At 48.5% G+C, this 21,523-nt stretch overlaps 8 non-coding genes across 8 annotated transcripts; all 8 read left to right on the top strand.

The window, feature by feature from the left end:
- The first annotated feature begins 257 nt into the window (after positions 1-257).
- On the top strand, positions 258-329 carry TRNAG-UCC (transfer RNA glycine (anticodon UCC)). The gene has a single exon. It is a non-coding gene; the product is annotated as a tRNA-Gly (tRNA).
- Positions 330-439: 110 nt separating this feature from the next.
- TRNAG-UCC (transfer RNA glycine (anticodon UCC)) lies at positions 440-511 on the top strand. The gene has a single exon. It is a non-coding gene; the product is annotated as a tRNA-Gly (tRNA).
- A 110-nt stretch (positions 512-621) lies between these two features.
- On the top strand, positions 622-693 carry TRNAG-UCC (transfer RNA glycine (anticodon UCC)). The gene has a single exon. It is a non-coding gene; the product is annotated as a tRNA-Gly (tRNA).
- A 5,230-nt stretch (positions 694-5,923) lies between these two features.
- On the top strand, positions 5,924-5,995 carry TRNAG-UCC (transfer RNA glycine (anticodon UCC)). Its single transcript has one exon. It is a non-coding gene; the product is annotated as a tRNA-Gly (tRNA).
- A 5,001-nt stretch (positions 5,996-10,996) lies between these two features.
- TRNAG-UCC (transfer RNA glycine (anticodon UCC)) lies at positions 10,997-11,068 on the top strand. The gene has a single exon. It is a non-coding gene; the product is annotated as a tRNA-Gly (tRNA).
- Positions 11,069-11,179: 111 nt separating this feature from the next.
- Positions 11,180-11,251, top strand: TRNAG-UCC (transfer RNA glycine (anticodon UCC)). Its single transcript has one exon. It is a non-coding gene; the product is annotated as a tRNA-Gly (tRNA).
- Positions 11,252-16,259: 5,008 nt separating this feature from the next.
- TRNAG-UCC (transfer RNA glycine (anticodon UCC)) lies at positions 16,260-16,331 on the top strand. Its single transcript has one exon. It is a non-coding gene; the product is annotated as a tRNA-Gly (tRNA).
- A 112-nt stretch (positions 16,332-16,443) lies between these two features.
- TRNAG-UCC (transfer RNA glycine (anticodon UCC)) lies at positions 16,444-16,515 on the top strand. Its single transcript has one exon. It is a non-coding gene; the product is annotated as a tRNA-Gly (tRNA).
- The last annotated feature ends 5,008 nt before the right edge of the window (positions 16,516-21,523 follow it).

The raw sequence follows: 21,523 nt of genomic DNA, 5'->3' as shown, positions 1-21,523 counted from the left end.
TTGTGCATGCATGGCGTGTGAAAAACGCTTCTGGATGTTAAACACGGCCATATTGTTGTCACTCCTTCTCGAGAATATTGTAAGAGTGTGGCGTACATACGCGATGTTTTTTGGTTAAAAGAATGATCCCCCGACACGCTTCCTGTTTCAGACAGATTGACCACCCTTAACACCTTTTACACCAAACACTGGTCAGACTTTGACTAGAGGTCTTACGCCCATGTAACGGTTACCACCCGGTAATAAACAAAACAGAAGCATCGGTGGTATAGTGGTTAGCATAATTGCCTTCCAAGCAGTTGGCCCGGGTTCGATTCCCGGCCGCCGCAGCATTTTTACTTTTTTTGTCGCATCACAGCTGGACTTACAGTCCACATCACACAACTGGTCTGAATGGGCATAGCAGAAAAGCCAACGTCAAAGGCGGCGTCTCCGTCCGGCGTCGGTGGTATAGTGGTTAGCATAGCTGCCTTCCAAGCAGTTGACCCGGGTTCGATTCCCGGCCGACGCAGCATTTTTACTTTCTTTGTCGCATCACAGCTGGACTTACAGTCCACATCACACAACTGGTCTGAATGGGCATAGCATAAAAGCCAACGTCAAATGCGGCGTCTCCGTCCGGCGTCGGTGGTATAGTGGTTAGCATAGCTGCCTTCCAAGCAGTTGACCCGGGTTCGATTCCCGGCCGACGCAGCATTTTTACTTTTTTTTGTCACATCGCAGCTGGACTTACAGTCCACATCACACAACTGGTCTGAATGGGCATAGCAGAAAAGCCAACGTCAAATGCGGCGTCTCCGTCCGGCGTCGGTGGTATAGGATAGTCTCTACTTCCGGCCACCGAGCGTGACGGACGTGTTCATCATGGGCTCCCAAGGAGCGGATTCAGCGGCCCAGCTGGGCCGTGGTATCAGGAGTACGGAAAGGCCTGCCAAGGATTATGAACTGGTTCTGCCGCATCTGCCTACAGGTTCGAGTGTTTTACATACTGTTTTTTTGCATGGAGACATAAAAGCCAGGCCGTACCGGGTGGAGCACTTTCGAGACTCCCTCGCTCGTCTTTCACTGCTGCCGGAAGTGGTTGCCCTCGGGGCATATCAGATGAATCATGTGTGGGCTGTAACGTTTAAAGGGGAAGAGGCGAAAGCGAAGATTTTGCAAGCCGAAGCTTTTGAAGTGAAGGAGCACCGATGCGTGGTCATTGACCCCTGCAACCAAGGCATCAGGCTAAAACTTTTCTGGCTGCTTCACGGCGTGCACGACGATGATGTGCGAGCGGCGTTGGCGGCTTTTGGAAAAGTCACCGAAATATCAAGAGAAAAGTGGAAGGTGCAAGGGTGTGTCGACAAGGCTTCAACGACACGAACGGTCACGCTGAAGCTAAAAGTGGGCGTGACCATTGAGGACCTGCCGCATCAGCTTCGGGTCGCCGAGGACGTCGCACTCGTCCACGTGCCAGGCAGAGCCCCGCTTTGCCTCCGGTGCCGGGGGAAAGGACATATACGGCGTGATTGTCGTGTGCCGCGCTGCGGGCTGTGTCGTCGCTACGGCCATGACGAGTCGCAGTGTGTGCGCACGTATGCCAACGTTGCAGGCCCCGTGCCGTGTGAAGTGGCTGGCGAGCACTTGATGGACGCAGTGGACGCCGAGGAAGCTAGCAGTGGAATCACTGAGGATGCAGAGCAGAAAGAACAATCCTCTGAGAAGACCCCTGCTCTGAAAGAACACCGTGAATCAGATTTGATAGTTCCGTTGTCAAATGTTACTGAGACCGAGACACCCACGAAAGAAGACGGCAATGCCAGTGCTGCAAGCCCAGCTTTGGCTACGCAACACAGTGAGGAACAGGGGAACACTGAAGCTGAGATGCCAGCTGCTTCTACCTTGCCTGTGAAGCGGGTGCATGAAGACAGTGTCAACGAGGAATCAACCCAAGGAGGAGCGGAAAGCGGACAGCCTCCACTGAAGGCGGCCCCCCTTCGCCGGGCGTCCTTCAAGCCAAGGCCAAACGTTCCCCCAGACCGGAGAACTGTGTCACCTGTGCCTCCGCCATAGCGGGGGTACCCTTTCCGGTCGAGACGTTGCAAGCCCAGTCCATGATCGGGAGCAGCGCTTGGAACGACGGACGGACTCGCCAAAAAGGAAGAATGGTCATCCCGTGCAACAGATCAACCGCAATGCTGTCTTTCTGCAAAAGCGATGTGAGTGATATATGTTTCGCGATTTATAATTTCTTGAGATGGCGACCAATTTAACCACTAGCTTACGCGTAGTCACGCTAAATGTGAGGGGGCTGTCAACGCGTCGGAGACAACTGCAGCTGAACCGCATTCTGCTGGAAAATGAAATTGATGTGCTAGCAGTTCAAGAGAGCAAAATGGAAAGCGAACAACAAACAGATAAAATGGCTGAAATATATCGTTCTAGATATAGTGTTTGCGTTTGTCATGCGGTTGGAAGATCGGGGGGATGTGTCATTTTCATTCGAAATTGTATACTGTGCGTACAGTCTGTGTTCTCGTTTGAGAGTGGTCGGCTTTTGATATGTGATTTCAGTTTTTCTGGATTGGACTGGAGAGTGATCTGTGTTTATGCGCCTACTAGAACGTCTGAGCGCGAAGAGTTTTTTCACTATATGAAATCCTTCCTAATACATGAGAGGCGTGTTCTCCTGCTTGGAGACTTCAACTGTGTCTGTAGACCGGAAGATAGAACAACAGACCGTGTCCTTCGTGACAAAAGTGCAGAGTTACTTATTGACATTGTTAATGAGGCAGAGCTTGAAGATGCTGGCTGTATACTGACGCATGAAGGTCAAGCATTGTTCACGCACTTTAAAGGTAGCTGTCATGCAAGGTTGGACCGAATATATGTTCCTATTGATTGTGTGCCCTTGTGCTCGGAATATCAAACACTTCCCATGAGCTTTAGTGACCATTCCCTCGTAATGATTACTCTAGGCATGAAAAGTAAGGCAACAAAGTTCAATTGGGAGCTATGGAAATTTAATGAAAAGCTGCTGCTGGATGAAGAGTTTACCACTAAAGTGAAAGAATATATTACGCATCTGTTGCAAAATGACTCTAATTTTATACAAGCATGGGAGCAGTTTAAGTGCGATATAAAGATAGCTGCTATTGACCGAGCATGCACTCTCCGACGTAAAGAAAGAGAACAAGAAAAAGAACTTCGTAGCACACTTGAATACATGCTTAGCATGGAGAGCGTTAAGCCTGGCTTGTTCACCCAAGATATAAAAAAGATAAAAACCAAACTTGAGGTGATAGACGAAGAGAAGTATCGCGGTGCGGTGATAAGGGCACGCAGCGAAAAATTGTGGCTCGGAGAGACGCCCACGAAAAGGGCACTTAGTGATGAAAAACGGTACGCAGTGTCAAAAGAGATAAAAGAAATCTGCTATCAGAACGTAGTTACCTCGGAAAAGAAAACGATTGAACGGGCGTTTGTAGAATTTTACAGGGAATTGTTTAGCCTGAAAACACCGGACATCGAACGCTTCAGAAAAGACTTTCTGTCGCTGATGCCAAGAGTGGAAGACGAAGTTGCGCAGACACTTGAAGCAAGTATTACTTCCGAGGAAATTGAGGCCGTTATCGGGGAATTAAATTCCAATAAGTCACCCGGACCAGATGGTCTTGGTGCTGCCATATACAAGGCCTTTCCAACTGAAATGGCTGTTTTACTGGAAAGAGTAATTAGTGAATGCTACGAAAAGAACGTACCTCCTCCGTCTTTTCGAATGTCACACGTTGTACTAATCCCGAAAACAGATGACCCAGTTAAGCTTCAGTCTGTAGCGTCTTACCGTCCTATAAGTCTAACGAATGTTGACTATAAAATTTACATGAAAGTATTAGGGCGAAGACTCCAAAGTGTAATTACTTCTCTTGTAGGCCCACATCAGACATGCGGTATAAAAGGAAGGACCATTTTTACTAACATACACGCAGCAAGGAGTGTACTCGAATGTTGTGACGCGATGCATGACCACGTTGCCATGATGCAATTAGACCTCCACAAAGCATTTGATAAAGTGGTACATGAAATTTTGTTCTCTGTTTTAGAGTATGTCAATGCTGGTTCCATGATTACAAATGGCGTGAAAATGGTTTACGAGTGCTGTTCAGCGAGACTGGTCGTGAATAAGCATTTAACCGATCGTATACCTGTCCAGTCGTCAGTAAGGCAGGGCTGTCCTCTTTCTCCCCTTTTGTTTGCGCTTTATCTGGAGCCTTTCTGTTTAAGATTACTTGCAAGGCCAAACATACGCGGTTATAGATTTTTTCAAAGTGAAGTTCGGGTTTTGGCATACGCGGACGATATTGCGGTTTTTTGTACTGACCATGAGAGCGTGCAAGAAGTTGTAAAAGAAGCCACTGCTTTTTGCACTGCAAGTGGAAGTGAAATTAGTTGGGCAAAGTGTTTAGGATTTTGGCACGGAAACTGGCAATACGCGCCTGAACTGTTCTCCAGTATGCAATGGACAACAACGCCAGGCAATTACCTTGGTGTGCCACTAAAGCATTACCGTGAAAGCAAGGAATGTTGGGCCGGGGAAGTTGAGCAAGTTAAAACCCAAACAAACAAATGGGGAGGACATAACTTTTCTATGTTCGCAAGAGCTACCGTTTGCAATATGTTCCTAGTTGCAAAAATTTTTTACATGCTGCAAGTGTTATCTATGTCAAGAATCTCTGTTCAAAAACTGCATAGGGTATTTGCCACGTTTGTGTGGGCTTCAACATGGGAGCGTACCAGTCGATGCAATCTTTTTCATACGGTGCATAACGGTGGACTGGGATTGTCCCATTTATACTTAAAGCAGATTGTAACCAGGTTCTTTTTTTTGCGCGAACAAAGCGATGTTTTTCTTAGAACGGTAATCCAAGTGCGATTGCGTGATTCACTGCCGGAATATGTAGTTTCGACTATGTCTACAGGGACAGTGGCTCTAAGTGCTTTTCTTCGCGAAGTTGTCGCGTCCTTCCAAATAGTGAAGGCGAGATTTTCAAATGAGTATATGTGTACTGTTACGCGAAAAAGGCTGTACAAAGATTTATTGGAAACCTTTTTACCTGTGCCTCTTTATCGCGCTGTATATGCTTTGGATCCGGAGCGGGACGTGTTGAAGAGAGTGAAAAGAATGCCCATCAGATCGTCCGCTAAATCTTTCTTTTTTCAATTGCATACCGGCACTCTTCCGGTGAAGCCATGGCTGGAAAGCAAAGGCCTTTTCGTGCCTTGGTCTGCTGACTGTTTAATTTGCAAAAAGCTGGAAACCATAGAGCATATTTTCCTTGATTGTCACGATGCGGTTTTTTTGTGGGACGTGCTGCAGCGCACTATTAAAAAGGACTTACCAATAACGCCGTTTGGCATACGCTACCTTCCATGCGTCCAGCCAGGAGAAGTGCCCAGTGAATTATTGATGGTCTTGTGTATGCACAGCATATGGAGAACGCGGATGGATGTTCGGCATGAGCATGTTGTCGTACACCCAGCCCATCAATACTTTGTTGAAAGTGTAATGTACACGCGTGATGTTTTCGGAGGGCAATCTGAACCCCCGGATTGGCTGCCAGTCTTGGACAAGCTCATGTCACCTAATCCATTTTATCACAAGAAACCTGTAAGAAAGTGACTTGTGTTTTTAATTCCATGCGACTTTTCATCGTTCTTTGTAGTTGCCAAGTCGGTAATAAAGAAAAAAAAAAAAAAGGCGTCGGTGGTATAGTGGTTAGCATAGCTGCCTTCCAAGCAGTTGACCCTGGTTCGATTCCCGGCAGACGCAGCGTTTTTACTTTTTTTTGTCACATCACAGCTGGACTTGCAGTCGTCGTCACACAGCTGGTCTGAATGGGCATAGCGGAAAAGCCAACGTCAAATGCGGTGTCTCCGTGCGGCGTCGGTGGTATAGTGGTTAGCATAGCTGCCTTCCAAGCAGTTGACCCTGGTTCGATTCCCGGCCGACGCAGCGTTTTTACTTTTTTTTGTCACATCACAGCTGGACTTGCAGTCGTCATCACACAGCTGGTCTGAATGGGCATAGCGGAAAAGCCAACGTCAAATGCGGTGTCTCCATGCGGCGTCGGTGGTATAGTGATTCTACTTCCGGCCACCGGCGTGTACGGACGCAGAATCATGAGCTCCGGCGGAGCGGCGATTGCGGCCCAGGCTGGCCGCGGTAACAGGCTTAACGCAATCGATGATAAGGAATATCAGCTCATTTTGCCGCATCTGCCCACCGGACGTGTTGTTTTCAACACAGTTTTTTGCACGGAGACGTACGAGTGCGACCCTTCAGGGTTGAAGATTTCCGGGACGCCCTGGCCAAGACTGGTACGCTCCCAGACGTGGTGGCCTTGGGGGCTTACCAAATAAACCATGTCTGGGCGGTGACTTTGAGCAGCACTGAAGCAACCAAGCGGCTGGTAGCCTTCAAGGAGCTCCAAGTGAAAGGTCGACGGTGCATCGTCATTGACCCGGAGGACCAACAGGTGAAGCTACGGCTCCACTGGATGTTGCATGGCGTGGCGGATGAGGACATCCGAACTGCTTTTGCGGCTTTCGTGAGGTGACCGAAGTGACCCGTGAGCGGTGGCGAGTCCAGGGCGTGCACGAAAAGGGCTCTACAACGAGAGCCGTACTCCTGAAGTTGAAGCCCGGGATGAGGATAGAAGACCTGCCTCACCAGATAAGAGTAGCAGGGGAGTTGGCCCTTGTTGTGGTGCCTGGGCGGCCAATGCAGTGCCTGCGCTGCCGCGGGACCGGTCATGTGCGCAGGGAATGTAAAATTCCGCGGTGTTCGACATGTAAGCGTTTTGGCCACTCCGAGGAAGATTGCGTACGAACGTATGCAGTCGCCACTGCACCGACAGCGAGGGCGGACATGACGGAGCACCAAATGGATGTCGCAGAGACAGAAGAGGCCGCAAAGGGGGTCGGAGAAGCTGAAAAGCTAACAGCAACGACAGGCATGTTAGTGCCCCCGGGGGGCGGTGACGAGATACTCAGTAGGCCAGAGAAGGAAGTCACGCTACCGAACAACGGACCGTCAGAGGAAGAAAGTGTGAGCGATGCCGAGAGCTCAAAAACTGAACTTCCGGAGTCTGCGGGCCGACAGGAAACCCTTGAAAAGAGCAGCGGCCGAGCGACCAACGTCCAAGGCCCTGCGAAGCGTGCCCACGACGAGAGCACAAGTGAGACAAGCCAGGCAGAGGCAGCTAGCAACGACGAACCGCCGATAAAAACGCCAATAGGGAGGAGGACGACCTTCAAACCAAGACCGAATGTCTCGGCGGACAGGAGAGCTGCCGAAAAGCCGCCCCTGTCACAAGGTCTGCCAGTCCAACCTCATGGCTCTGGCGCCAACGAAAGCGTCTAGCGCCATGCTAGACGTGAGAGGTAAGCACCATGCTCTTGGCCTCTTTTCACTCTAAGAAAATGGCTTATGAACTGTCACTAAAGTTTGCGACCCTTAACGTGAGAGGTCTAGCAGCGAAAAGGAAGCAGAGCCAAGTCCTGCGCCTTTTAAATGAAAATGACATCGATATACTTGGAGTTCAAGAGACAAAAGTCGAGGGTGAACAAGAGACCGAGAGCATGGTGCAACGTTTCACGTCGCGGTTTTACGCAGTTGTCAGCCATGCAGTCGGTACTTCTGCTGGATGCGTCCTGTTTGTGAAGAAGTTGCCGGGTCTTGTAGTGCAGTCGCATGCTTCTTTTCCGTCGGGTCGGGGCGTGGTCCTTGATTTTAGTTTTTGCTCGGCTGAGTGGCGGGCTGTTTGTATATATGCACCTACGATAGTTGATGAGAGGGCTGCTTTCTTTGATTTTGTTGAAGAGTATTTAAACACGGATAAGCAACTTGTCTTACTGGGAGATTTCAATTGTGTACTGAGGTCCGGTGACAAAACTAGCCTTCGTACATTTAGGGATCGTAGCACAGAGGTACTTTCGCGCTTGACTGACGAGTTTGCACTGGAAGACGTTGCAGAGTGTCTCACGAGCGAGCGACGGGTTCAGTATACGCATTTTCAGGGTGCTAGCCACGCCCGCCTTGACAGAATTTATGTGGCCGCAGAACTGGCTCCAAAATGCCAGGATTATCATGTTTTGGCGGTAACGTACTCAGATCACTGCATGGTTCAGTGTACAATTGGACCAAGAAAGGGAGGTAGCGGTTTTAATTGGGAATTGTGGAAGTTAAATAATAAACTGCTGAATGACGAGCAGTTCACCAGACTAGTAGTAGAAGAAATTGGTAATATTTGTCAGGAGGACACCCACGAACTGGGTCAAGAATGGGAACTGTGTAAGCAACAAATTAAAATCAAAGCTATAGAAAAGGCCAGCTGCATACGGTTTCAAGAAAAACAAAATGAAATGCATTTAAGATCTTTGCTAGATAAATTGTTAGCCCTGGAGTGTAACACGCCAGGGTTATACATGGACGACGTTAGAAAAATAAAGCAAAGACTTCAACTGAATGACGAAGACCGTTATCGCGGAGCACTGGTACGTGCGAGAGCGGAAAAATTGGCCATGGATGAGACGCCGACAAAAAGATCGTTGGGAATAGAAAAAGCAAATGCAAGGCGAAATCACGTGGCAGAGGTAGATTGGGCAGGACGCACAGAAACCGATAACGAAGGAATCGCGAAAGCTTTCCGGGAGTATTATGAAGAGCTATTTTCGTCCCGAGAGGTTAATTTGGGCCGTTTTAAAGAATCCTTTCTTGACGCGATGCCAAAAATTGATGACGAACAAAAAGAAAGACTGGAGCGGCCAATAAGCGAAAAAGAAGTGCAGCAGGCAATAGAAAATTTAAACCCTGGGAAATCACCCGGGCCTGATGGCCTGAGTGCGGCTTTTTATAAAGCGTTCAAGCAACAGCTATCTCCTTTGTTGTGTGCCTTATTTAATGAAGCGTATGAGCTGAGGGCACTGCCTGCGTCTTTCGGATCGTCGCACACAGTACTTATTCCGAAAACTGACCAACCAGATAAGCTTAGGCAGTTGTCGTCTTTCAGGCCCATTGCTCTGACAAACGTTGATTACAAGATTTATATGAAGGTGCTTGCTGGCAGACTACAAACGGTTATATGCGAACTAGTGGGCCCTCACCAAACGTGCGGTATCAAAGGGCGATTCATCTTTCAGAACATTCACAAAGCGAGAAGTGTGCTCGAATGCTGCGATGCAACTCATGCGTTTGTTGCTTTACTGCAGTTGGACTTGGAGAAAGCTGTTGATTGTGTGGCGCATACTATTCTGTTCAGTATATTAGACCATGTTCATGTCGGCTCTGTTATTCGAGAGGGAGTGGCCTTGGCGTACCGTAACTGCACTACGAGATTAATTGTCAATAAGTCACTGGGGGCCCCCATCAACGTACGACGTTCGGTGCGCCAAGGTTGCCCCCTCAGCCCTCTTTTGTTCGGCATTTATATTGAAACATTGTGTTTAAGCATCCTACAAAACAATGACATTGATGGTTTTCGACTGCAGGAGTCAGAAGTCAAATTGCTGGCTTACGCAGACGACGTTGCGGTTTTTTGTGTGAATAAGGAGAGTATAAAGAGGACAGTGGATGTGGTAAAACATTTTAGCAAAGTCACAGGGAGTAAAGTTAACTGGGGTAAGTGCCTGGGATTTTGGCACGGAGAATGGCAGCTGACCCCCGACACTTTCGCTAATGTGTCGTGGGTTACAACGCCTGCAAAGTACTTGGGTGTGCCCTTGGAATTTTACAAGGAAAGCGAGCCATACTGGCTAGAGCAGGTCAGAGAAACCCGTGAAAAAGCGGAGAAATGGAAAAGCGCTCAATTATCAATATTTGCAAGAGCCGCAGTTTGTAACCTGTTTTTAATTAGTAAGTTATGGTATGTAATGCAAGTGTTGCATTGCTCCCGTGTAAATGTGCAAAAATTGCATCGAGTTTTTGCGGTGTTTGTTTGGGCCTCGAGTTGTGAGAGGTGCAGTCGGACAAATTTGTTCCGGCAGGTGAAGCATGGGGGGCTTGGTCTGGGTCATTTGTTTGTGCGGCAGATTGTCAACCGGTTTATGTTTTTTAGGGATGCCAGTGATCCATTCCTGCGCACAGTGTGTCAACAAAGACTTGGTCGAGCGTTGCCTGATTTCGTAGTTTATACGCAATGTATGCCGGGATCTCTTTTTGGATTCTTTAGGGAAATTGTTTTGAGCGCGAAATTCTTAAGCGCACGTTTTTCGAAAGAGTATTGAAGTAATGTTAACAGGAGAACATTATACAAGGATGTTTGTGAAGTGGTGTTCCCGGTGCCCTTGTACCGAGCTTTATACTATGGAGGCACAGGAAGTAATGTATTAAAACGCGTAAAGAAAATGCAAGTTGCTACGGGAGCTAAAACTTTTTTCTTTATGCTACATACCGGTACTTTGAGTGTAAAATCATTTATGGAGGAAAAGGGTATTTTCCTACCGTGGGGGGGCCCAATGTCTCATCTGCAAACAGCCAGAGACAATAGATCACGTGTTTTTGCATTGCTGGGAGGGGGTATATTTGTGGGATGTTCTGCAAAGGACAATTAAAAAACAGTTGCCACTTGATTCCCATGGCATTAGGTATTTGCCATTGGAAAACCAAGATGATATGCCGTTAGACCAGGTTATGTTAATGTGCCTCCACAGTATATGGCGCGCACGAATGGCTGGTTATCACTGCGATCCAGATGCACGGCCAGCCCGCATGTATTTCCGTGAAAGTGTGCAGCGATGGCTCGACGTGCTTAAATTGCAACCATGTGCTCCTGAGTGGCTGTCAAAGCTGGAACCGTTGACGGTGCTCAAGGAATTTTAAAATGACATTGCCTGCCGCTCAGTGGGGGATAGGCAACGCGAACTAGCTTTGTGTACATATATTATTCCTTTGTTCCTGTTGTTTTGTTTTCCAGTGCGTTGTATTTGTGTCAAAGTCAGGCAATAAAGAAAAAAAAAGTCGGTGGTATAGTGGTTAGCATGGCTGCCTTCCAAGCAGTTGACCCGGGTTCGATTCCCGGCCGACGCAGCGTTTTTACTTTTTTTTGTCACATCACAGCTGGACTTGCAGTCGTCATCACACAGCTGGTCTGAATGGGCATAGCGGAAAAGCCAACGTCAAATGCGGTGTCTTCGTGCGGCGTCGGTGGTATAGTGGTTAGCATAGCTGCCTTCCAAGCAGTTGACCCGGGTTCGATTCCCGGCCGACGCAGCGTTTTTACTTTTTTTTGTCACATCACAGCTGGACTTGCAGTCGTCATCACACAGCTGGTCTGAATGGGCATAGCGGAAAAGCCAACGTCAAATGCGGTGTCTCCGTGCGGCGTCGGTGGTATAGTCATTCTACTTCCGGACACCGTAGTGAACGGTCTCAGAATCATGTGCTCCAGCGGAGCGGTGATAGCGGCCCAGGCTGGCCGCGGTAACATGCTTGACGAAAACGACGATAAGGAAAACCAGATCATTTTGCCGCATCTGCCCACCGGACGTGTTGTTTTCAACACAGTTTTTTTTGCACGGCGACGTACGAGTGCGACCCTTCAGGGTTGAAGATTTCCGGGACGCCCTGGCCAGGATTGGTACGCTCCCAGACGTGGTGGCCTTGGGGGCTTACCAAATAAACCATGTCTGGGCGGTGACTTTGAACAGCACGGAAGCAACCAAGCGGCTGCTAGCCTTCAAGGAGCTTGAAGTGAAAGGTCGACGGTGTATCGTCATTGACCCGGAGGACCAACAGGTGAAGCTACGGCTCCACTGGATGTTGCATGGCGTGGCGGACGAGGATATCCGTACTGCTTTTGCGGCTTTCGGTGAGGTGACTGAAGTGACCCGTGAGCGGTGGCGAGTCCAGGGCGTGCACGAAAAGGACTCAACAACGAGAACCGTGCTTCTGAAGTTGAAGCCTGGGATGAAGATAGAAGACCTGCCTCACCAGATAAGAGTAGCAGGGGAGTTGGCCCTTGTTGTGGTGCCTGGGCGGCCCATGCAGTGCCTGCGCTGCCGCGGGACCGGTCATGTGCGCCGGGAATGTAAGATTCCGCGGTGTGCGACGTGTAAGCGTTTTGGCCACTCCGAGGAAGACTGCGTACGAACGTATGCAGTGGCTACTGCACCAACAGCGAGGGCGGACATGACGGAACATCGAATGGATGTCGCAGAGACGGAGGAGGCCGCAAAAGGGGTCGGAGAGGCTGAGAGGATGGCAGCAACGACAGGCATGTTAGTGCCCCCGGGGGGTGGTGACGAGATGCTCGGGGGACCAGACAGGGAAGTGGCACTGCCAAGTAACGGACCGTCGGAGGAAGAAAGGGTGAGCGAGGCCGAGAGCTCAAAAATTGAACTTCCGGAGTCTGCGGGCAGACGGGGGACCCTCGAAGGGAGCAGCGGCCGAGGGACCAACTTCCAGGGCCCTGCGAAGCGTGCCCACGACGGGAGCGCCAGTGAGACGAACGAGGCAGAGGCAGCTAGCAACGACGAGCCGCCGATAAAAACGCCAATAGGGAGGAGGGCGACCTTCAAACCAAGACCGAATGTCTCGACGGACAGGAGAGCTGCCGAAAAGCCGCCCCCGTCACAAGGTCTGCCAGTCCAACCTCATGGCTCTGGCGTCAACGAAAGCGTCTAGCGCCATGCTAGACGTGAAAGGTAAGCACCATGCTCTTGGCCTCTTTTCACTCTAAGAAAATGGCTTATGTACTGTCACTAAAGGTTGAGACCCTTAACGTGAGAGGTCTAGCAGCGAAAAGGAAGCAGAGCCAGGTCCTGCGCCTTTTAAATGAAAATGACATCGATATACTTGGAGTTCAAGAGACAAAAGTCGATGGTGAACAAGAGACCGAGAGCATGGTGCAGCGTTTCACGTCGCGGTTTTACGCAGTTGTCAGCCATGCAGTCGGTACTTCTGCTGGATGCGTCCTGTTTGTGAAGAAGTTGCCGGGTCTTGTAGTGCAGTCGCATGCTTCTTTTCCGTCGGGTCGGGGTGTGGTCCTCGATTTTAGTATTTGCTCGGCTGAGTGGCGTGCTGTTTGTATATATGCACCTACGGTAGTTCATGAGAGGGCTGCTTTGTTTGATTTTGTTGAAGGGTATTTAAAAACGGATAAGCAACTTGTCTTCCTGGGAGATTTCAATTGTGTACTGAGCTCCGGTGACAGAACTAGCCATCGTACATTTAGGGATCGTAGCACAGAGGTACTTTCGCGCTTGATAGACGAGTTTGCACTGGAAGACGTTGCAGAGTGTCTCACGAGCGAGCGACGGGTTCAGTATACTCATTTTCAGTGTGCCAGCCACGCCCGCCTTGACAGGATTTATGTGTCCGCAGAACTGGCCCCAAAATGCCAGGGTTATTATGTTTTGGCGGTAATGTACTCAGATCACTGCATGGTTCAGTGTACAATTGGAACAAGAAAGGGAGGTAGCGGTTTTAATTGGGAATTGTGGAAGTTAAATAATAAACTGCTGAATGACGAGCAATTCACCAGACTAGTAGAAGAAGAAATTGGTAAGATTTGTCAGGAGGACACCCACGAACTGGGTCAAGAATGGGAACTGTGTAAGCAACAAGTTAAAATCAAAGCTATAGAAAAAGCCAGCTGCGTACGGTTTCAAGAAAAACAAAATGAAATGCATTTAAGATCTTTGCTAGATAAATTGTTAGCCCTGGAGTGTAACACGCCAGGGTTATACATGGACGACGTTAGAAAAATAAAGCAAAGACTTCAACTGAATGACGAAGACCGTTATCGCGGAGCACTGGTGCGTGCGAGAGCGGAAAAATTGGCCATGGATGGGACGCCGACAAAAAGATCGTTGGGAATAGAAAAAGCAAATGCAAGGCGAAATCACGTGGCAGAGCTAGATTGGGCAGGACGCACAGAAACCGATAACGAAGGAATCGCGAAAGCTTTCCGGGAGTATTATGAAGAGCTATTTTCGTCCCGAGAGGTTAATTTGGACCGATTTAAAGAATCCTTTCCTGACGCGATGCCAAAAATTGATGACGAACAAAAAGAAAGACTGGAGCGGCCAATAAGCGAAAAAGAAGTGCAGCAGGCAATAGAAAATTTAAACCCAGGGAAATCACCCGGGCCTGATGGCCTGAGTGCGGCTTTTTATAAAGCGTTCAAGGAACAGCTATCTCCTTTGTTGTGTGACTTATTTAATGAAGCGTATGAACTGAAGGTACTGCCTGCGTCTTTCGGATCGTCGCACACAGTACTTATTCCGAAAACTGACCAACCAGATAAGCTTAGGCAGTTGTCGTCTTACAGGCCCATTGCTCTGACAAACGTTGATTACAAGATTTATATGAAGGTGCTTGCTGGCAGACTACAAACGGTTATATGCGAACTAGTGGGCCCTCACCAAACGTGCGGTATCAAAGGGCGATCTATCTTTCAGAACATTCACAAAGCGAGAAGTGTGCTCGAATGCTGCGATGCAACTCATGCATGTGTTGCGTTACTGCAGTTGGACTTGGAGAAAGCTTTTGATTGTGTGGCACATACTATTCTGTTCAGTATATTAGAATATGTTAATGTCGGCTCTGTTATTCGAGAGGGAGTGGCCTTGGCGTACCGTAACTGCACTACGAGATTAATTGTCAATAAGTCACTGGATGCCCCCATCAACGTACGACGTTCGGTGCGCCAAGGTTGCCCCCTCAGCCCTCTTTTGTTCGGCATTTATATTGAAACATTGTGTTTAAGCATCCTACAAAACAATGACATTGATGGTTTTCGACTGCAAGAGTCAGAAGTCAAATTGCTGGCTTACGCAGATGACATTGCGGTTTTTTGTGTGAATAAAGACAGTATAAAGAGGACAGTGGATGTGGTAAAACATTTTAGCAAAGTCACAGGGAGTAAAGTTAACTGGGGTAAGTGCCTGGGATTTTGGCACGGAGAATGGCAGCTGACCCCCGACACTTTCGCTAATGTGTCGTGGGTTACAACGCCTGCAAAGTACTTGGGTGTGCCCTTGGAATTTTACAAGGAAAGCGAGCCATACTGGCTAGAGCAGGTCAAAAAAACCCGTGAAAAGGCGGAGAAATGGAAAAGCGCTCAATTATCAATATTTGCAAGAGCCGCAGTTTGCAACCTGTTTTTAATTAGTAAGTTATGGTATGTTATGCAAGTGTTGCATTGCTCCCGTGTAAATGTGCAAAAATTGCATCGAGTTTTTGCGGTGTTTGTTTGGGCCTCGAGTTGGGAGAGATGCAGTCGGACAAATTTGTTCCGGCAGGTGAAGCATGGGGGGCTTGGTCTGGGTCATTTGTTTGTGCGACAGATTGTCAATCGGTTTATGTTTTTTAGGGATGCCAGCGATCCATTCCTGCGCACAGTGTGTCAACAAAGACTTGGTCGAGCGTTGCCTGATTTCGTAGTTTATACTCAATGTATGCCGGGTTCTCTTTTTGGATTCTTTAGGGAAATTGTTGTGAGCGTGAAATTCTTAACCGCACGTTTTTCGAAAGTGTATTTAAGTAATGTTAACAGGAGAACATTACACAAGGATGTTTGTGAAGTGGTGTTCCCGGTGCCATTGTACAGAGCTTTATACTATGGAGGCACAGGAAGTAATGTATTAAAACGCGTAAAGAAAATGCAAGTTTCTACGGGAGCTAAAACGTTTTTCTTTATGCTACATACCGGTACTTTGTGTGTAAAATTATTTATGGAGGAAAAGGGTATGTTCCTACCGTGGGGGGCCCAATGTCTCATCTGCAAACAGCCAGAGACAATAGATCACGTGTTTTTGCATTGCTGGGAGGGAGTATATTTGTGGGATATTCTGCAAAGGACAATAAAAAAACAGTTGCCACTTGATTCCCATGGAATTAGGTATTTGCCATTGGATAACCACGATGATATGCCGTTAGACCAGGTTATGTTAATGTGCCTCCACAGTATATGGCGCGCACGAATGGCTGGTTATCACTGCGATCCAGATGCACGGCCAGCCCGCATGTATTTCCGTGAAAGTGTGCAGCGATGGCTCGACGTGCTTAAATTGCAACCATGTGCTCCTGAGTGGCTGTCAAAGCTGGAACCTTTGACGGTGCTCAAGGAATTTTAACATGACAATGCCTGCCCCTCAGTGGGTGTTAGGGAACGCTAGCTACCTTTGTGTACATATATTATTCCTTTTTTTCCTGTTGTTTTGAGTTCCAGTGCTGTGTATTTGTGTCAAAGCCAGGCAATAAAGAAAAAAAAAAGGCGTCGGTGGTATAGTGGTTAGCATAGCTGCCTTCCAAGCAGTTGACCCGGGTTCGAATACCGGCCGACGCAGCATTTTTACTTTTTTTTTGTCACATCACAGCTGGACCTGCAGTCCGAATCGCATAGCTGGTCTGAATGGGCATAGCGGAAAAGCCAACGTCAAATGCGGCGTCTCCGTCCGGCGTCGGTGGTATAGTGGTTAGCATAGCTGCCTTCCAAGCAGTTGACCCGGGTTCGATTCCCGCCCGACGCAGCATTTTTACTTTTTTTTGTCACATCACAGCTGGACCTGCAGTCCGAATCCCACAGCTGGTCTGAATGGGCATAGCGGAAAAGCCAACGTCAAATGCGGCGTCTCCGTCCGGCGTCGGTGGTATAGTGATTCTACTTCCGGCCACCGGCGTGTACGGACGCAGAATGATGAGCTCCGGCGGAGCGGCGATTGCGGCCCAGGCTGGCCGCGGTAACAGGCTTGAGGAAAACGACGACAAGGAATATCAGATTATTTTGCCGCATCTGCCCACCGGACGTGTTGTTTTCAACACAGTTTTTTTGCACGGTGACGTACGAGTGCGACCCTTCAGGGTTGAAGATTTCCGGGACGCCCTGGCCAAGATTGATACGCTCCCAGACGTGGTGGCCTTGGGGGCTTACCAAATAAATCATGTCTGGGCGGTGACTTTGAACAGCACGGAAGCAACCAAGCGGCTGCTAGCATTCAAGGAGCTTCAAGTGAAAGGTCGACGGTGTATCGTCATTGACCCCGAGGACCAACAGGTGAAGCTACGGCTCCACTGGATGTTGCACGGCGTGGCGGATGAGGATATCCGAACAGCTTTTGCGGCGTTCGGTGAGGTGACGGAAGTGACCCGTGAGCGGTGGCGAGTCCAGGGAATGCACGAAAAGGGCTCAACAACGAGAACCGTGCTTCTGAAGTTGAAGCCTGGGATGAAGATAGAAGATCTGCCTCACCAGATAAGAGTAGCAGGGGAGTTGGCCCTTGTTGTGGTGCCTGGGCGGCCCATGCAGTGCCTGCGCTGCCGCGGGACCGGTCATGTGCGCCGGGAATGTAAGATTCCGCGGTGTGCGACGTGTAAGCGGTTTGGCCACTCGGAGGAAGACTGCGTACGAACGTATGCAGTGGCTACTGCACCAACAGCGAGGGCGGACATGACGGAACACCGAATGGACGTCGCAGAGACGGAGGAGGCCGCAAAAGGGGTCGGAGAGGATGAGAGGATGGCAGCAACGACAGGCATGTTAGTGCCCCCGGGGGGTGGCGACGAGATGCTCGGTGGACCAGACAGGGAAGTGGCACTGCCAAGCAACGGACCGTCGGAGAAAGAAACGGTGAGCGATGCTGAGAGCTCAAAAATTGAACTTCCGGAGTCTGCGGGCAGACGGGGGACCCTCGAAGGGAGCAGCGGCCGAGCGACCAACGTCCAGGGCCCTGCGAAGCGTGCCCACGACGGGAGCGCCAGTGAGACGAATGAGGCAGAGGCAGCTAGCAACGACGAGCCGCCGATAAAAACGCCAATAGGGAGGAGGGCGACCTTCAAACCAAGACCGAATGTCTCGACGGACAGGAGAGCTGCCGAAAAGCCGCCCCCGTCACAAGGTCTGCCAGTCCAACCTCATGGCTCTGGCGTCAACGAAAGCGTCTAGCGCCATGCTAGACGTGAAAGGTAAGCACCATGCTCTTGGCCTCTTTTCACTCTAAGAAAATGGCTTATGTACTGTCACTAAAGGTTGAGACCCTTAACGTGAGAGGTCTAGCAGCGAAAAGGAAGCAGAGCCAGGTCCTGCGCCTTTTAAATGAAAATGACATCGATATACTTGGAGTTCAAGAGACAAAAGTCGAGGGTGAACAAGAGACCGAGAGCATGGTGCAGCGTTTCACGTCGCGGTTTTACGCAGTTGTCAGCCATGCAGTCGGTACTTCTGCTGGATGCGTCCTGTTTGTGAAGAAGTTGCCGGGTCTTGTAGTGCAGTCGCATGCTTCTTTTCCGTCGGGTCGGGGTGTGGTCCTCGATTTTAGTATTTGCTCGGCTGAGTGGCGTGCTGTTTGTATATATGCACCTACGGTAGTTCATGAGAGGGCTGCTTTGTTTGATTTTGTTGAAGGGTATTTAAAAACGGATAAGCAACTTGTCTTCCTGGGAGATTTCAATTGTGTACTGAGCTCCGGTGACAGAACTAGCCATCGTACATTTAGGGATCGTAGCACAGAGGTACTTTCGCGCTTGATAGACGAGTTTGCACTGGAAGACGTTGCAGAGTGTCTCACGAGCGAGCGACGGGTTCAGTATACTCATTTTCAGTGTGCCAGCCACGCCCGCCTTGACAGGATTTATGTGTCCGCAGAACTGGCCCCAAAATGCCAGGGTTATTATGTTTTGGCGGTAATGTACTCAGATCACTGCATGGTTCAGTGTACAATTGGAACAAGAAAGGGAGGTAGCGGTTTTAATTGGGAATTGTGGAAGTTAAATAATAAACTGCTGAATGACGAGCAATTCACCAGACTAGTAGAAGAAGAAATTGGTAAGATTTGTCAGGAGGACACCCACGAACTGGGTCAAGAATGGGAACTGTGTAAGCAACAAGTTAAAATCAAAGCTATAGAAAAAGCCAGCTGCGTACGGTTTCAAGAAAAACAAAATGAAATGCATTTAAGATCTTTGCTAGATAAATTGTTAGCCCTGGAGTGTAACACGCCAGGGTTATACATGGACGACATTAGAAAAATAAAGCAAAGACTTCAACTGAATGACGAAGACCGTTATCGCGGAGCACTGGTGCGTGCGAGAGCGGAAAAATTGGCCATGGATGGGACGCCGACAAAAAGATCGTTGGGAATAGAAAAAGCAAATGCAAGGCGAAATCACGTGGCAGAGCTAGATTGGGCAGGACGCACAGAAACCGATAACGAAGGAATCGCGAAAGCTTTCCGGGAGTATTATGAAGAGCTATTTTCGTCCCGAGAGGTTAATTTGGACCGATTTAAAGAATCCTTTCCTGACGCGATGCCAAAAATTGATGACGAACAAAAAGAAAGACTGGAGCGGCCAATAAGCGAAAAAGAAGTGCAGCAGGCAATAGAAAATTTAAACCCAGGGAAATCACCCGGGCCTGATGGCCTGAGTGCGGCTTTTTATAAAGCGTTCAAGGAACAGCTATCTCCTTTGTTGTGTGACTTATTTAATGAAGCGTATGAACTGAAGGTACTGCCTGCGTCTTTCGGATCGTCGCACACAGTACTTATTCCGAAAACTGACCAACCAGATAAGCTTAGGCAGTTGTCGTCTTACAGGCCCATTGCTCTGACAAACGTTGATTACAAGATTTATATGAAGGTGCTTGCTGGCAGACTACAAACGGTTATATGCGAACTAGTGGGCCCTCACCAAACGTGCGGTATCAAAGGGCGATCTATCTTTCAGAACATTCACAAAGCGAGAAGTGTGCTCGAATGCTGCGATGCAACTCATGCATGTGTTGCGTTACTGCAGTTGGACTTGGAGAAAGCTTTTGATTGTGTGGCACATACTATTCTGTTCAGTATATTAGAATATGTTAATGTCGGCTCTGTTATTCGAGAGGGAGTGGCCTTGGCGTACCGTAACTGCACTACGAGATTAATTGTCAATAAGTCACTGGATGCCCCCATCAACGTACGACGTTCGGTGCGCCAAGGTTGCCCCCTCAGCCCTCTTTTGTTCGGCATTTATATTGAAACATTGTGTTTAAGCATCCTACAAAACAATGACATTGATGGTTTTCGACTGCAAGAGTCAGAAGTCAAATTGCTGGCTTACGCAGATGACATTGCGGTTTTTTGTGTGAATAAAGACAGTATAAAGAGGACAGTGGATGTGGTAAAACATTTTAGCAAAGTCACAGGGAGTAAAGTTAACTGGGGTAAGTGCCTGGGATTTTGGCACGGAGAATGGCAGCTGACCCCCGACACTTTCGCTAATGTGTCGTGGGTTACAACGCCTGCAAAGTACTTGGGTGTGCCCTTGGAATTTTACAAGGAAAGCGAGCCATACTGGCTAGAGCAGGTCAAAAAAACCCGTGAAAAGGCGGAGAAATGGAAAAGCGCTCAATTATCAATATTTGCAAGAGCCGCAGTTTGCAACCTGTTTTTAATTAGTAAGTTATGGTATGTTATGCAAGTGTTGCATTGCTCCCGTGTAAATGTGCAAAAATTGCATCGAGTTTTTGCGGTGTTTGTTTGGGCCTCGAGTTGGGAGAGATGCAGTCGGACAAATTTGTTCCGGCAGGTGAAGCATGGGGGGCTTGGTCTGGGTCATTTGTTTGTGCGACAGATTGTCAATCGGTTTATGTTTTTTAGGGATGCCAGCGATCCATTCCTGCGCACAGTGTGTCAACAAAGACTTGGTCGAGCGTTGCCTGATTTCGTAGTTTATACTCAATGTATGCCGGGTTCTCTTTTTGGATTCTTTAGGGAAATTGTTGTGAGCGTGAAATTCTTAACCGCACGTTTTTCGAAAGTGTATTTAAGTAATGTTAACAGGAGAACATTACACAAGGATGTTTGTGAAGTGGTGTTCCCGGTGCCATTGTACAGAGCTTTATACTATGGAGGCACAGGAAGTAATGTATTAAAACGCGTAAAGAAAATGCAAGTTTCTACGGGAGCTAAAACGTTTTTCTTTATGCTACATACCGGTACTTTGTGTGTAAAATTATTTATGGAGGAAAAGGGTATGTTCCTACCGTGGGGGGCCCAATGTCTCATCTGCAAACAGCCAGAGACAATAGATCACGTGTTTTTGCATTGCTGGGAGGGAGTATATTTGTGGGATATTCTGCAAAGGACAATAAAAAAACAGTTGCCACTTGATTCCCATGGAATTAGGTATTTGCCATTGGATAACCACGATGATATGCCGTTAGACCAGGTTATGTTAATGTGCCTCCACAGTATATGGCGCGCACGAATGGCTGGTTATCACTGCGATCCAGATGCACGGCCAGCCCGCATGTATTTCCGTGAAAGTGTGCAGCGATGGCTCGACGTGCTTAAATTGCAACCATGTGCTCCTGAGTGGCTGTCAAAGCTGGAACCTTTGACGGTGCTCAAGGAATTTTAACATGACAATGCCTGCCCCTCAGTGGGTGTTAGGGAACGCTAGCTACCTTTGTGTACATATATTATTCCTTTTTTTCCTGTTGTTTTGAGTTCCAGTGCTGTGTATTTGTGTCAAAGCCAGGCAATAAAGAAAAAAAAAAAG

Source organism: Amblyomma maculatum, chromosome 2, assembly GCF_055883805.1.
Source record: "Amblyomma maculatum isolate TAMU_Amacu chromosome 2, ASM5588380v1, whole genome shotgun sequence".
Classification (NCBI taxonomy): domain Eukaryota; kingdom Metazoa; phylum Arthropoda; class Arachnida; order Ixodida; family Ixodidae; genus Amblyomma; species Amblyomma maculatum.
Note: the sequence above shows the minus strand (reverse complement) of the source record. Positions and strands in the feature narration are given on the sequence as shown.